The 14,167-nt window shown below is 47.8% G+C and overlaps 1 protein-coding gene across 8 annotated transcripts in view; it reads left to right on the top strand.

Moving 5' to 3' along the window:
* The window catches only part of SMG6 (SMG6 nonsense mediated mRNA decay factor), a 228,562-nt gene that overhangs the window by 192,049 nt on the left and 22,346 nt on the right, over positions 1-14,167 (top strand). The gene's annotated exons all lie outside the window — the stretch shown is intronic.

Genomic DNA, 14,167 nt, shown 5'->3' with positions numbered 1-14,167 from the left:
CCAGCATCAGGGTCAGTGGCAGAACTGTCTTTCCTCACCTCCTTTCCAAGATGACTGCCCAGAATCAGAGAAACCTTTAAGAATGGAGAGAGGCCTTCAGAATCATCTGCATTTTACAAATAAGGTTCAGTAACTTGCCCAAGATCACACAAGTTAGGAAAGCATGCTCTCCCAGACCCTGCTCTCCCCTGGTTTGTGGCATGTCAGCCGCCTGCAGGAAGAATATCACACCCAAAGGAGGTCAGTCTTCAAGCAGTGAGCAACAGGAGACTGCACGCTTTGAATTTCTGTACTAAATCAGACCTTTCCTCTCGTGGGGGCTGTGGGAGTCTGTGCCTGAAGCACAGGTATTTTCTCTGGATTCATTGAGAGCTATGGGCAGTGGAACCCTGATTCAGAGCAGAGGCACATGGATGGAGGGATGGGGAAAATAGGTGATGGGGATTTAAGAGTACACTTACATGATGAGCACTGAATAATATATAGTATTGTTGGATTGCTGTATTATTGTACACCTAAAGCTAATAACAACACTGTTAACTGTAATGGAAGTAAAATTAAAAATTAAAAAAAAAAAGAGCAGAGGCACATTCCAGCTCCTGCATTTACTAGCTGTATAACCTTGAGCAAGTTACTTCTCTGTGCCTTGATTTCCTCATTTGTAAAATTGAGATAATGACAGTACCTACTACATAGGGCTCTGGGGATTAGATGAGTTGGTGCATGTAAAGTATTTGGCACAGTGCCTGGCATGGAGCAGTCATTCACTGAGTGTTAGCTGTAGCTCTTAAAGGGGAGTGAAGCACACCGCGGATTTTGTTGTTATGCCTAAAGCTCTGTGTCAGAAAGCTCTCCCAGGAGGTGCCTCAGTGAGGTGGCATGAACACTGGGCTAGGAAGTCCTTGCATCTGGCTTCAGATCTCATTGAATTTACTCAAGTGTGTTTCCTCTTCTCTATTGTCATTACCTGAATGTAATAGTAACTGCTTCATAGGGTGCTGAGGATGGCGAGATCCTAAAAGTGTCATGAAAAATGTAACATAGGATTTTTTGTACCTTAGCTAAAGAAGAGTTGCATTATGAAGAATGGACTAAAATTGTGACCACCTTCACCTAGTCTTCCAGCCTCTAAAGCACTTGATTCTCAAACTTCAGTGTTCATAAGTACCTGAACACTTGCTTAGAGTGCACATTCCGAGGCCCTAGCCCTAGAAACACTCACTTATTTAGTCCAAAGTGGAATCCAGGAATCTGCATTTTTAACAAATTCACCATGTGATTCTGATGCAGGTGGTTTTTTAAAATGCTTTTTAGTTTTGGGGAGCCCTGGTGGCTCCGTCAGTTGAGTGTCTGCCTTCAGCTTGGGTGGTGATCCCAGGATCCTGGGATCGAGCCCTGCGTCAGCCTCCCTGCTCCGCGAGGAGCCTCCTTCTCCCTCTCCCTTTGACCCCCACTCATGCTCTCTCTCTCTCTAGTACTCTCTCTCTCAAATTTTTTTAAAAATGCTTTTCAGTGTTTAGAGGTTTAGAAAAGGGAAGTGATTGTTTCTTGAATTTCTTCTGTGTCCCAGACATTTACCTTACTTACACCTTATCTCAAACTGTGGGTGGACTTTAGTTAGTTAGCTTTGGTTAGCCAAGCTTGTCTTATCTCCAGCTGTGAAGCATGTACCACATGTAAGATTCAGGACTCTAGACGTAGAGCCTGAAAATATGACTTAACGTGGCCTTTGTACCCCAGCCCTAATCTCAGAGAATTTCTGTGTGCCATATTTTTAATATGCCATGGGGAGTCTCGAAATTTGGCTGCAGTTTTTTCTCAGAGCATGACATTGATGCTTTGAAGAACATAAACCTCTTGCTGAGGTGTGTTATGCCTTGCCCTGGGGCAACAGCCTCCAGTTAAGACAAGGCAAAACTGGGCCGGAGCTTGGCTTGTTATGGTAACTTATAACTAACTCCGTAGGCACCCTGTCAAAAGAGAGCACCTGTGCCTTACTGAGCCCAAACCTCCGTGGGGAACACCACCCAAAGCAGAAAGTAGCATCTCTGAGTCTGTCCAGAGTGTCTGTGCTGCACAACACAAGGAGCGTGATTCACATGCTGTACAGCGTGGCTGGCTCCCCTCCACAATCATGTCATCTGTGTCGTCCGCAGACCCAGTGCGTGTCAGATGCTGCAGATAGATTTTTCTTTAAAGATACACATACTTAACATGTGTGTGTGTGTTTATACAAATTACAGTGCCTGCCCTGAAGAATCTTACTTAGGATAGAAAACAGGACAGATTAATGGGAGAAAGTTACTGAGAAGCATAAACAAATCAACAGATCAAATTTATGAATGTCATGAATTTGAGAGGGAATGCATTCTCAGGTGACAAATTTAGGATCCAAGTAGAACTTGATAAGCTACAATGAAAGAAGTAAATAACAAGGTGAAATCAAATAGGAATAAATGTGAAATCCTACCTTATCCAAAAAGTCAGCAGCACATAGCAAGCAGCATGCAGCACAATAATAAATAAACAGGTTTTTTATATAGCATGAGGAGGCCTCAGTGAAGGACAGTTTAAAATGGAATAGTGGGGACACCTGGGTGGCTCAGTCAGTTAAGCATCTGCCCCTGGCTCAGGTCATGATCCCAGGGTCCTGAGATCCAGCCCCGAGTTGGGCTCCCTGCTCAGTGAGGGGTCTCCCTCTGTGCTCTCCCTCTGTGCTCCCTCTCGCTTTCAAGTAAATAAATAAAACCTTTTTTTTTTTTTTTTTTTTTTTTAAGGGAGACTAGTGGAGGGGCGCCTGGGAGTTGAGCGTCCAACTCTTGGTTTTGGCTCAGGTCATGGTCTCAGGGTCATGACATTGAGCCCTGCATCAGGCGCCATGTTCAGGGGACTGGGAGGTGGGGGGATCTGCTTGAGATTCTCTTTCTCCCTCTGCCCCTCCCTCCCTCTCTCAAATAAATAAGTACATCTTAAAAAAAAAAAAAAAAAAGTAAGGGCTACTGTGTGGCTCAGTCCATTAAGCTTCTGCCTTTGGCTCAGGTCATGATCCTGGGGTCCTGGGATTGAGCCCCAAGTCAGGCTCTCTGCTCATTGGGGAGCCTGCTTCTCCCTCTCCCTCTACCTGCTGCTCCCCCTGCTTGTGCACGCGCTCACTCTCTCTCTGTCAAATAAATAAAATCTTTTTTAAAAAATTAATAAAATTTAGGGGCACCTGGGTGGCGCAATGGTTAAGCATCTGCCTTCGGCTCAGGGCGTGATCCCGGTGCTCTGGGATCCAGCCCCACATCAGGCTCCTCTGCTGGCAGTCTGCTTCTTCCTTTCCCACTCCCCCTGCTTGTGTTCCCTCTCTCGCTGGCTGTCTCTCTGTCAAATAAATAAAATCTTTAAAAAAATAAAAATAAATAAAAAATTAATAAAATTTAAAAAGGGAATAGTAGAGGACTTGCACTTAGTGCAGGGAGGTATTATTTAGCCATTTATGTGAAAACAATTTGGGGATTTGTTGATTAAAAAGCTCACAGTGTGGGGGCGGGCGCCTAGGTGGTTCAGTTGGTTAAATGTCTTAACTTACTCTTGGTTTTAGCTCAGGTCTTGATCTCAGGGCCGTGAGATCAAGCCCTGCATCAGGCTTCAGGCCGAGTGTGGAGTCTGCTTGAGATTCTCTCTCCCCCTCCCTCTGCCCCTCTCCTGCTTGTGCTCTCTCTCTTTAATATAAATAAATAAATCTTTGGGGGGGGGCTCACAATGTGTCCTTATTACAAGGTGGTGAATAAAACCAGTACAGTTTTGGCCTCAATTCAGAGAACTGAGTTCTCCAGAAGAAACAAGGAAGAGATGTTCCATCTACACGGGGGCACTCATCTAAGAGACATGTTAGTCTTCGTGAAAGTCTTAGTGGAAAAATAAGTAGGATGTTGAGGAGACATTTGAAGTGAGGGACAGTTGAAGGAAGTGGGACTATTTAGCCTAAGGAAGGTATAATACAGTCGACTTCAAATAATTTGAGGCCAGTCAGGTAGAAGCAGAATTTGGGCTTTTTTACCTGGCCCCGGGGAACAGAATTAGAAGCACCAGAGGCAGATTTGGGCTTGAGGGGTAGTCATTTCTAGCAATTAGAAAAGTCCAAAACTGGAACGGGTTCCCTAGTAGGAAACAAACCCCCTCGTAGAGTCAAGATAGTAACAGACCTCTCCGACAGCATGACCAAGAGTGAAAGGCAACAGGAGAAACAAAGAAACCTATTGCGTAGGTGGTAATAAAATAACTTACACATTTCTTAAACAATAAGTAATGATGGTTTTAAAAGTTTCTCCAGGGACTTGAGTCCTCCCCACCTGAAATACTCAAAAAAGCGTTGGGTCCCTAGGAGATGATACAGAGGAGATTCTAGTGTGGCTCTGACTGACCAGTAACTCTCTTTGTGGCATGGAAGTAATACACAAGCTGAGGGCTGCTGCTGAGGTCAGCGAAGGTGAATGAAGTGTAAGCCTAGCCCACAGGTGCTGAAGGGGACGCCCGTGGACTTGGGAGGGTAATGTACGTTACTCTGGAATCCCTCTCCGGGCTCAAAGTTCTGTGATGTCACGAATTGCATCTGCCTTGCTCTGTCTTTCATGCCCAAGATGTCTAGCATAGTCCCTGTCGCATAGTAGAGCTTCAGGAAAAATGTGTGGGCAGTGGGCTGGCACATTAGATAAGACTTTTTTTTCTTTTTTTTTAAGATTTATTTATTTAAGGGATGCCTGGGTGGCTCAGTCGTTAAGCGTCTGCCTTCGGGCTCAGGTCATGATCCCGAAGTCCTGGGATGGAGTCCCGCATCGGGCTCCCTGCTCAGCAGGGAGTCTGCTTCTCCCTCTCCCACTCCCCCTGCTTATGTTCCCTCTATCACTGTCTCTCTCTCTGTCAAGTAAATAAATAAAATCTTTAAAAAAATAAATAAAAGATCCTTACTTTAAAAAAAAAAAGACTTTATTTGAGAAAGAGAGATCAAGAAGAGAGCATGAGTGGGGGAGAGAGGCAGATGGAGAGGGAGAGACAGACTCTCCACTGAGCAGGGAGGCTGATGCAGGGCTGGATCTCAGGACCCTGGGATCATAACCTGAGCCAAAGGCAGACGCTTAATTGACTGAGCCACCCAGACACCCCTAGATAAGACTTCTTAAGAAGAAGGACTTTTTCATCAAACTTAAAGGAAGGTGAGGGAGTTAATTGATTGCATAAAGGCAAAGTCACTGTAGGTTGGGGGAATAACCTGTAAAGTCTCAGAGGTGCAAAAGGGAGCAAATGGCAGGTGGGGGACTGTCAAACAGGGTTGCCTGGGGCCTGGAGTTGAGGATTAAGGAATAATAGCAAGAAGAGAGAGTGGTAACATACAGTGGCAGGGGGTGGTGGTAGAGGGCTTGGACAGGTTATGGAAAGCATTAAGAAAGGTTAGGATTTCATCTTGTAGCAAGGTTGAGCCCAAGGGAATTAATTCTCCATCCTGACTTCCTAAGGACCCATCCGCCTAAATGGGATAAAGGAGCAGTGTGCCAGGTCTCAGTAGGGAGCTCTTCTCCACGGGCTGCCTCTTCCTCCTCCTTGAGGGAAGAGGACTGAGGATTTGGTCCCCCTACGTGCTGTAGGTAACAGGGCCAGAGTGATGTATTTCTGTCTCGATACAGGGCATCTTCCATACACCTGATCTGAATGTGACCCACCACCCACTGGAGCCAGCCAGGACTTTGTTTTCTACTGAATCCTCAGGGTCTGAAATAGTGCCGAATGTACACAGTAGGCACTTAATAAATATTTGTTGAATTAACTGTCAACTAAATGTGTTGAATTGCTGCAGATGTCTCAGAGAGGGAGGGTAGTCTTTCTGACACGCAAAAAATAAAACGGAACAAATTTGGTGAAGATGCTTGAACACAAACCTAAAGGGTGGCCCCCCAATCCTGGCTGTTTAGAGGCAAGTAAGAATGTAGCTCATGGGGTGTCTGGGTGGCTCAGTCGTTAAGCGTCTGCCTTCGGCTCAGGGCGTGATCCCGGCATTATGGGATCGAGCCCCACATCAGGCTCCTCCGCTAGGAGCCTGCTTCTTCCTTTCCCACTCCCCCTGTGTGTGTTCCCTCTCTTGCTGGCTTTCTCTCTCTGTCGAATAAATAAATAAAAATCTTAAGAAAAAAAAAAAAAGAATGTAGCTCAGAGTGACGAGAGCCCAAGATGTAGTGCTCCTGGCCCAAACTAACTGGCAATGTAGAAACAGACTGTATGTGGATATTTGCAGGCTGAGACAGACATGAGGACTTTCATCCCCAGGGGCTGAGCTTGTAGCCTCCCCTGCTGGTTCAGTAAGTGAGGGCCCCAGCGCCTGTTCCAGGTTTCAGACCAGCTGAAGCCAGCCAGACCTGAAAGGCTTGTGTTGGCAGTGCCAGTATCCGCCTCTGACTCCTGCCAATGTGGGTGGCTGCTCTCAGAGCACTCCGCAGGGGAAGCGGATTGGACTGCAGCCCAAGCTACTGCTGCCTATAGTTTGCTCTCTGCAGCGGGCTCATGTCAAGAATATACCTTGCTCATTCAGCCAGAGCTCAGAGCTCTAGAAGAGAATAGTTTCTTTTCATAAGGGAACCATTCAAGAAAAGCAAGCTGTACCTTGCGCAGGAGAATCCAGACTCCTATCTGGCTTTGTTCAGAATTCCAAGCTCAAGAAATTCAGGTGGGTAGAAAATGCCACATTGGGGATTTTCTCATCGTTTCCTTTGTATTGAGGAACCTGGAGCAAGGATCCAGCTGGGTCTCATTTAAGGAGGATATCTTAGGCAAAGCCACCACACAACCCCAAAATGAAGGGACCAGATGGGCAAGGCAATCATGATATTCAGTACAGTATTTTACTTCTGTTGTGTGAATTAGTGGCAGGCTTGTCCTAAAGTTCAGGTCCTCTAGAGTCCCATAGAATGCATGTCTATGGTTAGGTCTAGGAATCTTTTTGGAAAATACGGGGCGCCTGGGTGGCATAGCGGTTAAGCATCTGCCTTCGGCTCAGGGCGTGATCCCGGGGTTATGGGATCGAGCCCCACATCAGGCTCCTCCGCTAGGAGCCTGCTTCTTCCTCTCCCACTCCCCCTGCTTGTGTTCCCTCTCTCACTGGCTGTCTATTTCTGTCGAATAAATAAATAAAATCTTTAAAAAAAAAAAAAAAGACTTGAGCTCGGGGGGTGCCATGGTGGCTCATGAGCGTCTGCCTTTCGCTCAGGTCATGATCCTCAGGGTCCTGGGATTGAGCCCTTCGTCGGGCTCCCCTGCTCAGTGGGGAGCCTGCTTCTCCCTCTCCCCACCTCCAACTCGTGCTCTCTCTCGCTCTCACTCTCTCTCTCTCTAGCTCTCTCAAATAAATAAACAAAATCTTTAAAAAAAAAAAAAGACTTGAACTTGGGGCGCGTGGGTGGTGCAGTTGATTAAACGTCCGACTCTTGGTTTCCGCTCAGGTCATGGTCTCAGGGTTGTGAGATCGAGTCCTGTGGCAGGCTCAGTGCCCAGTGTGGAATCTGCTAGAGATTCCCTCTCCCTGCCCCTCCCGCTTGTGTGCGCATGCGCATGCTTTCTCTCTCTCTCTCTCTCTCTCTCTCACTCTCGCTCTCTCTCTCAAATAAGTAAATCTTTTTTTTTTTTTTTAAGATTTTATTTATTTGACAGAGACAGCAAAAGAGGGAACACAAGCAGTGGGAGTGGGAGAGGGAGAAGCAGGCTTCCTGCTGAGCAGGGAGCCCCATGCGGGCCTTGACCCCAGGACCCTGGGATCATGACCTGAGCCAAAGGCAGATGCTTAATGACTAAGTCACCCAGGAGCCCCTCAAGTAAATCTTTAAAAATAAATAAAAATAAATAAATAAATAAAAATTTTAAAAGTCTATACTTTTTGTTAAAATATATTTTTTGAAAAAAGACTAGAATTCAAGGGGCACCTGGGTGGCTCAGTTGGTTAATAAGCATCTGATTCTCGATCTCTGCTGAGGTCATGCTCTCAGGGTCATGAGATCAAGCCCCACATTGGGCTCCGCACTCAAGGGGGAATCTGCTCAAGAATTCTTTGTGCCCCTCCCCCTACTCGCATGCATGCTGTCTCTCTCTCTCCCTCTCAAATGAATAAATATTTTTAATTAAAACAAAGACTTAAACTCACGTCCGACTATGAAGCCCAGATTTTTTTTTTAAGATTTCTTTATTTGAGATAGAGTGTGTGTGTCCATGGTGGGGAGGGGCAGAGGGAGAGAGAGAATGTCAAGCAGACTCCCGATGAGCAGGGAGCCCAACGTGGGGCTCAAACCCACAACCCTGAGATCACAACCCAAGCCAAAACCAAGAGTTGGATGCTCAACCAGCTAAGCCACCCAGGCACCCCCAAAGCCCAGACTCTTTATCCGCCCCCTTTATTGCTTCAACTTGCCTCTTTCCGGAGTGGACCCATTGTTCCTGCTGTTGGTACTTACCTTCTCACTGCCAGTGTATGCTCCACAATTCTGTTCTCAACTCTCCCTCCAGGGTAAACATAATCTCCCTTTCAGTAGCCAAGTACCTGTACCTTTTAGAATATACAGTAAAACTATTAGAGTAGTCTCTTCCTTCTCCCGCAAGTCTTCCCACCTAACCATTTTCCAGTTCCCACCTACCCCTCTCTGTGAGACTTAAGGACAGTGCAGGGGTGCAGGTGCACACACACACACACACACAGATGTGGGTGAGGCGAGCAGGCTGCCATTGCCACTCTGAACAGGCATCTCTGCATTGCCAGCTGATGGATAATGGCCCCCATTGCCTCCACTAGGAAAAAAAAACACAGCTGTTGGGACCAGCCATGTGGGTTGGGGTGGTTGCTGTGGGTTGATCAATGACATTAGCCATCTCATCTTGTGATTCACTGACCTCTCAGCTAACAGAGACTAACCGTAGGACTCAGGAGTGCTGGGTCTGGACATTGGAATCAAAAGTGACTGAGGGCGGGGCCTCTGTTCAGCTGCCTTGCATGGATATGGGGCCCTGCTGCAGCAGGGATAGGGAAGGAGTGAAATGCTATTGATTCCTTTGGATGGTACACCCAGAGGTGGTCAGGTTATGCTTCCAGCACAAGGACCCATGCTTCTTCTCCCTCTGTCCCCCTTATCATTCAGCACATGCACAGGTCTCCTTTCTTTCCCCTCTGACCCGTGACCCTCTCTCACAGTTCAGTACCAATTTCTTCTGATTCAGGTAGGCTACCAGTGTCTGTCTCCCCCATTGTAAGCTGCTTCCTGTGTCTTCAGAGTACTTGTGCATCCTTATGGCCAGCTTCCCTCCTGCCTCTGGAGTCTGCTCCCTGCCTGGAAGCCCCTCCCTCTAGGAATGTGAATAAACCACTTCTCTGTCCTCCCAGCTCCAGAGGATTCCCTGTGTCTAAACTTTCATTGGCAGACCTCTTAGGCTGACCCACCCTTGGCCACTACAGAATTGTCCTTCCCACCCTGCAGGCTCCTGTGAGGGTGAGTTTGTGAATAACTAGAGATTCCCAGTTTGTGAAAACACTTTAGTCTGACTTTAGCTTCTTGTAGGCAATCCTGTAGGCTTGGCTTATTAAAGATGGTAATTAACCCATTGCTAATTGACCTCAGAAGCCAGCCAAGCAGCCTCTATTCACCAGCCTTGGTGGTGGATTTGTAGGCTATTTTAAGCCTTCTTAATAATCTCAGCAAGACTTCACTTTCCTGTCTGCATCTTATTTGCTCTAAGGACATTCTGTAAAATTAACAAGCTATAAAGTTTGATTGAAGGTTCCAACAAATGTGAGAATAATTGGCTCCATTTAGAGAAACAAGAAAAACAACCTGTAAACTTAAGTTTGTGGAGGAAAACCCATGTGATTTTTCTCTTTAACCAGAGGAGCAGTAGTGAGCAGGACTTTTTTAAGACCAGAAAAAGTAGAACTGGCTGATAGTATAGGTTTAAATTCTGATTCCCCCAAACCAAAAGATCAGAACAAGAAATTTTTCAGAATCTAACCAGCCACTGTTTTGCTTTCATGCCTTCCAAGAAGCCTTTTGAGATAACAGGAACACAGTAAAGATGGCATGAGCCCCTCATTTCCTAGAGCTTGCATCCAGAAACCTGGTTCAGCTCTGTGATGCCTCCTATTCCTTGGCTACATGGGTGCACAGAAAGGAAGAATGTTCTCCCTCCCCCGTGGCAGCTGTAAGGTGTTAAGTCTTACAACTCAGGGTACATCAGTCTGTGGTACCTGGTACTCAGTTCCTTTACTCTTTCTCTCTCACCCTCCCCCATCTTCCATAAGGCAGCTTAGATCTCTTTTTCTGTTCCTTCCAGGGCATGTCTGCCCAGACTGGGCTTGTCCCCTCCCAAGTGGCTATAGAGAGTTTCCAGAGAAATCCATTCCTTGCTTATCTACCACCCCTCCCCAAGGTACCCCAGACCAGTAGCTCAGTCTGCCTTCCCCCTTCTCTCTTAACCTAGAGGTTTCTTTCTGCTTTCCACAAGACCTAACCTTCCATGTAGTTCCAACCTCTACTTACCCCATGCATGCTCACATTGTATCTCTAAGGAACTGAGCCTCGGACAGGCCAGGCTCTTGTATCGCCTTGCCACATCTCACTTTCAGTTTTCCTTTCTGCTTGGTTCTTTGCGTGTGGACCTGATCCAGCGATAACTGGAGCCCTGAAGCTAGAGGTTTCAGTTCCCACTGGTGGGGCTCGCTGCCTCAGATGGGCTTCAGGGGAAGGGAAAGGGGCTTTCTCTGGGGGCCTTTCTTTTAGGTCTTCCTTGACCTAAAGCCCCAGTTTTCTTCTCAAAGCTGACTAGAGTGATTTGTGTGAGACATTTTGCCCATCCACTCTGGAGTTCCTGGTAATCTCCTACACAGTGAGTCTCCCTCCAGAAAGGCCAGGACTGCTACTGAGAATGTGCTGGATCCCAGGGTATCCCTGGGGTATTCCCTCGCCAGCAGCCCTCATACCTGCCTCTAGCTCTAGGCCAGCCCAGCCTGTTAACAGCCCGGGAAGGAGGCCTCTTCTGCCAGCTCTTTCTCCTCTAGAGAATCTGGAGTTTGCCCAGAGCTGCAGTGTACAGATCACTTACATTCTGTGTTTTCATTGATACAGAATGGAAAACTGTACTCATGAACAGAGCTGTTGTGCAGATTATGTCACAGACTTCAGCTGGACTCCTTCCTCTCCAGCCAGGGAGCCCAGCTTTAACCCCTGTCCTACCAGGAAGTCCTCCTTGGCCAGCCGAAGATCATCTTGGAGTTGGCTCTTTGTGGGTGGTTCGAAGGGCTTCTTCTATCATGATGTCTCTTATTAACCATATTTATGCTTTTTTCCCCTGACTCCAAGTGCTGGAGGCTTTGTCTGGGAGAATATTGCCATAAGCCTCTTGTAGACTGCAGGATCAAGAGAACTGTAGTGCTCGCCCTGCTGGACTCATTCCTCCTGCCTTAAAGCAGAAAGCTTTAACAGATAGGTCAGCGGGCTGGAGACAAAGGTTTCTCTGTGCCCCTGGGCAAGCCCTAGACTTTGTGCCTCAGTTCCCCCATCTACTAAATAACTAGAAGCCCATGCTCACTTGCAGTGCCCTTTGGAAACCTAGGGGGATGGCACAACCTTGGCTGTCCTCCCTACTAGTTGGATTGTAGGGGAGAGAGTTCGCAATTCCAAAAGGCTAGGTGGCTTTTCTCTCTGCAAACGTGTAGAATTCTCTCCACACCTCTTAGTGGCAGCTCAGAGACTCCACTGGATCAAAGCCCTTTGAGAATCAGCCAGAAGTCCCCTAGGGAAGAAACTAATGGCCATAGCAGACAAAATCCCCAAGGAAACCATGTTCCTTCTAAACATTCGGGTGACAATCAAAGGTGGGGGGACACTCCTTTTTGCTTTTGTGTCCATGCAAATGACAATCCCCACTGATCCCCTAAGGATGTGCTGCCGGCAGGCTCAGGATGTCTGCATCCCTGGGTCCCGCTGTGCCCTGGAAATCCCCATCTCCAGGAGTCCCACGTCCACACATGTGCCCTTTCTCCCTCTTGGCCAGGAATCACACTGTCTTCCTGAGCCTTTGAGCATGCCACCCAGCGCATGCTAGAACAGCAGGAACTCTCCTCATTGCCTATCAGTGAGCACACATAGCCATGGACACACTCTCCTTTTCTGGGCAAATTTCTGCTGCACGCTCAGCAGGAGTGCCTGCATACTTCTCACCAACCAGGTGATGCCAAGGACCATGGCAAGCTTTTTCTCTGTCTTCCTCTCACCCCTCTACCCCCACCTCCTCTCCATTCAGTGGTAACAGCCTCACACTGAAAAGGAAAGTCCTGGACCCATTACATAATTCTCCATAGTGCAAGCAGTAGCTGGGGCATAAGGTCAGAGGTCATAGTGGGGTCAGGTGGCTGACACACACTGTAACGACAAGGTGGTTAAAATTAGACCACAGAGAGGAAACTGGCAGTCTTGTGGAAATGCAGAAGTTTCCTCTGCAAGTGAGAGGCTGGGGATGCAGGGAGGCCGCTGTGCGTGCTGCCTGCCAGGCCATTACTCATTGCAGCTCTGTTCTTTAATGTGTTTTAGCCCCTGCTTCTGTATTTCTAGCCTTCCTCATGACATGTTTGAACGCACGCAATGGAACCTATGGTTACCTGCCCTGGCCCAAGCCAGGACTGGACACCCCAAACTCAAGATGGCTGTCCTTTCCTAAGCCTTCTCTGGGTAGCTGAGCACCTGTTAGGTCAGCTTCTCAGGGGGAGGTGGTCAAGGTCCTTAGCCTGAGAGTCAGGCCTGTAATGCTCCCAGGGCCGTAGTGAGGGTAAGCAGGAGCCGCACCCAGGCAGGGAGAAGAGCAGGTTTGGCGCAGAGAGGCAGCAGAGGATAGAGTCACAGAGTTGGAGTCACAGTTGACTGGTGTGTGCTGCATTTGCCCTGGCTAGCCAGCTGGCACAGTAGTACTCATTTCCACAGTGTCCTAGAAGACTTGGATTGTGCCTGCTGCATGCTTCTGTGGTACCCAGCCGAGCTTCCTTGTGCCCATCCGTCCTTATTGTGAGCCTCCTGTGTGCCCCACTTGTCCTTAGCACCCCTTGACAGGAAAGCAAGTACAAGATGTGTCCTTTGCTACCAGTGGGGTTATTGCCCAGATGAGGGATATATGCACCTGTGAAAAACAATGAGCAAACAATCAAAGCCAGTCTCCCAAGTTAGTACTTTACTTTGTGATATAGACATAGCGGTCACTTTCACATTCTGGAATGGGGGACACTTTATAGGGGCTGGAGTCAGTGCTGATGAAGGGGTGATGGTCCTCACCAGTTTCCAAGCTCCAGATCAAGCAGGGTTCCTCCTCTCCCTTGGGGAGATGAACAGCAGGTCATGAAAGGGTGCCAGCAGCGCAGATGGGTTTGCAAGTGACGACACATCTGTGTGGTCTAGCAGGAGAAGGACCCCAGACAGAGTGACTATGGAAACGTCATCTGAGACACTTACAGATTTGACGATTGCTCAAGCTATTGAATTTCATTTCAGCTAAATCAGCCCCAGCTTCTCTGACAGCACTGGCTTATGTGCTGATGTGGCCACATGGGAACAGGATGGCGTGAACCCCTGGAGGAGCAGAGCTTTGGTGAAACACCCCCTACCTGCTTTGCCTGTCTCCTTTCTCCTGACAACAATTTCCTGCCTGACCCCAGTCTCTTGAGCATGAGAAGCTCTTGGGTGGAGCAGGAACCTGTCAGGGGAAGCCCAAAGTGATCTAGCTGAAATGAAACAGCCAAGAAAGCCCTCATCGTTCATTTTGCACTCAGGCCAGAAGTGCTCCTCTTGGGAGCCTAGAGAGAGGGGAGCTGGGAGGAGGATGGAGAGTGGCAGTGAGGGTACCAAGAAGCTGTGTTCTGTGAAACCCAGTGTTCTGCACTCTACCCTTCCTTCTATCAATTAAATACTAAACTTAGACAAATTTAATTTATTCTTTTTTTATATCAGGACCTGAGCAGAAGAAAGGCAAAAGCCACAGAGGGCACCTGTCATTGGACATGGGATTGTCTGCCCCCCCCATGGATGACCTAACTCGAGACAGTGACTTTCTTCCTCTAGAGGATCTTAGTCCTCTCAAACCCCCGCCCCCGGCCCTCCTTCACAATCTCATACACACTCAG

This window comes from Ursus arctos, unplaced genomic scaffold, assembly GCF_023065955.2.
Source record: "Ursus arctos isolate Adak ecotype North America unplaced genomic scaffold, UrsArc2.0 scaffold_24, whole genome shotgun sequence".
NCBI lineage: Eukaryota > Metazoa > Chordata > Mammalia > Carnivora > Ursidae > Ursus > Ursus arctos.
This window is presented reverse-complemented; position numbering and strand designations above follow the sequence as displayed.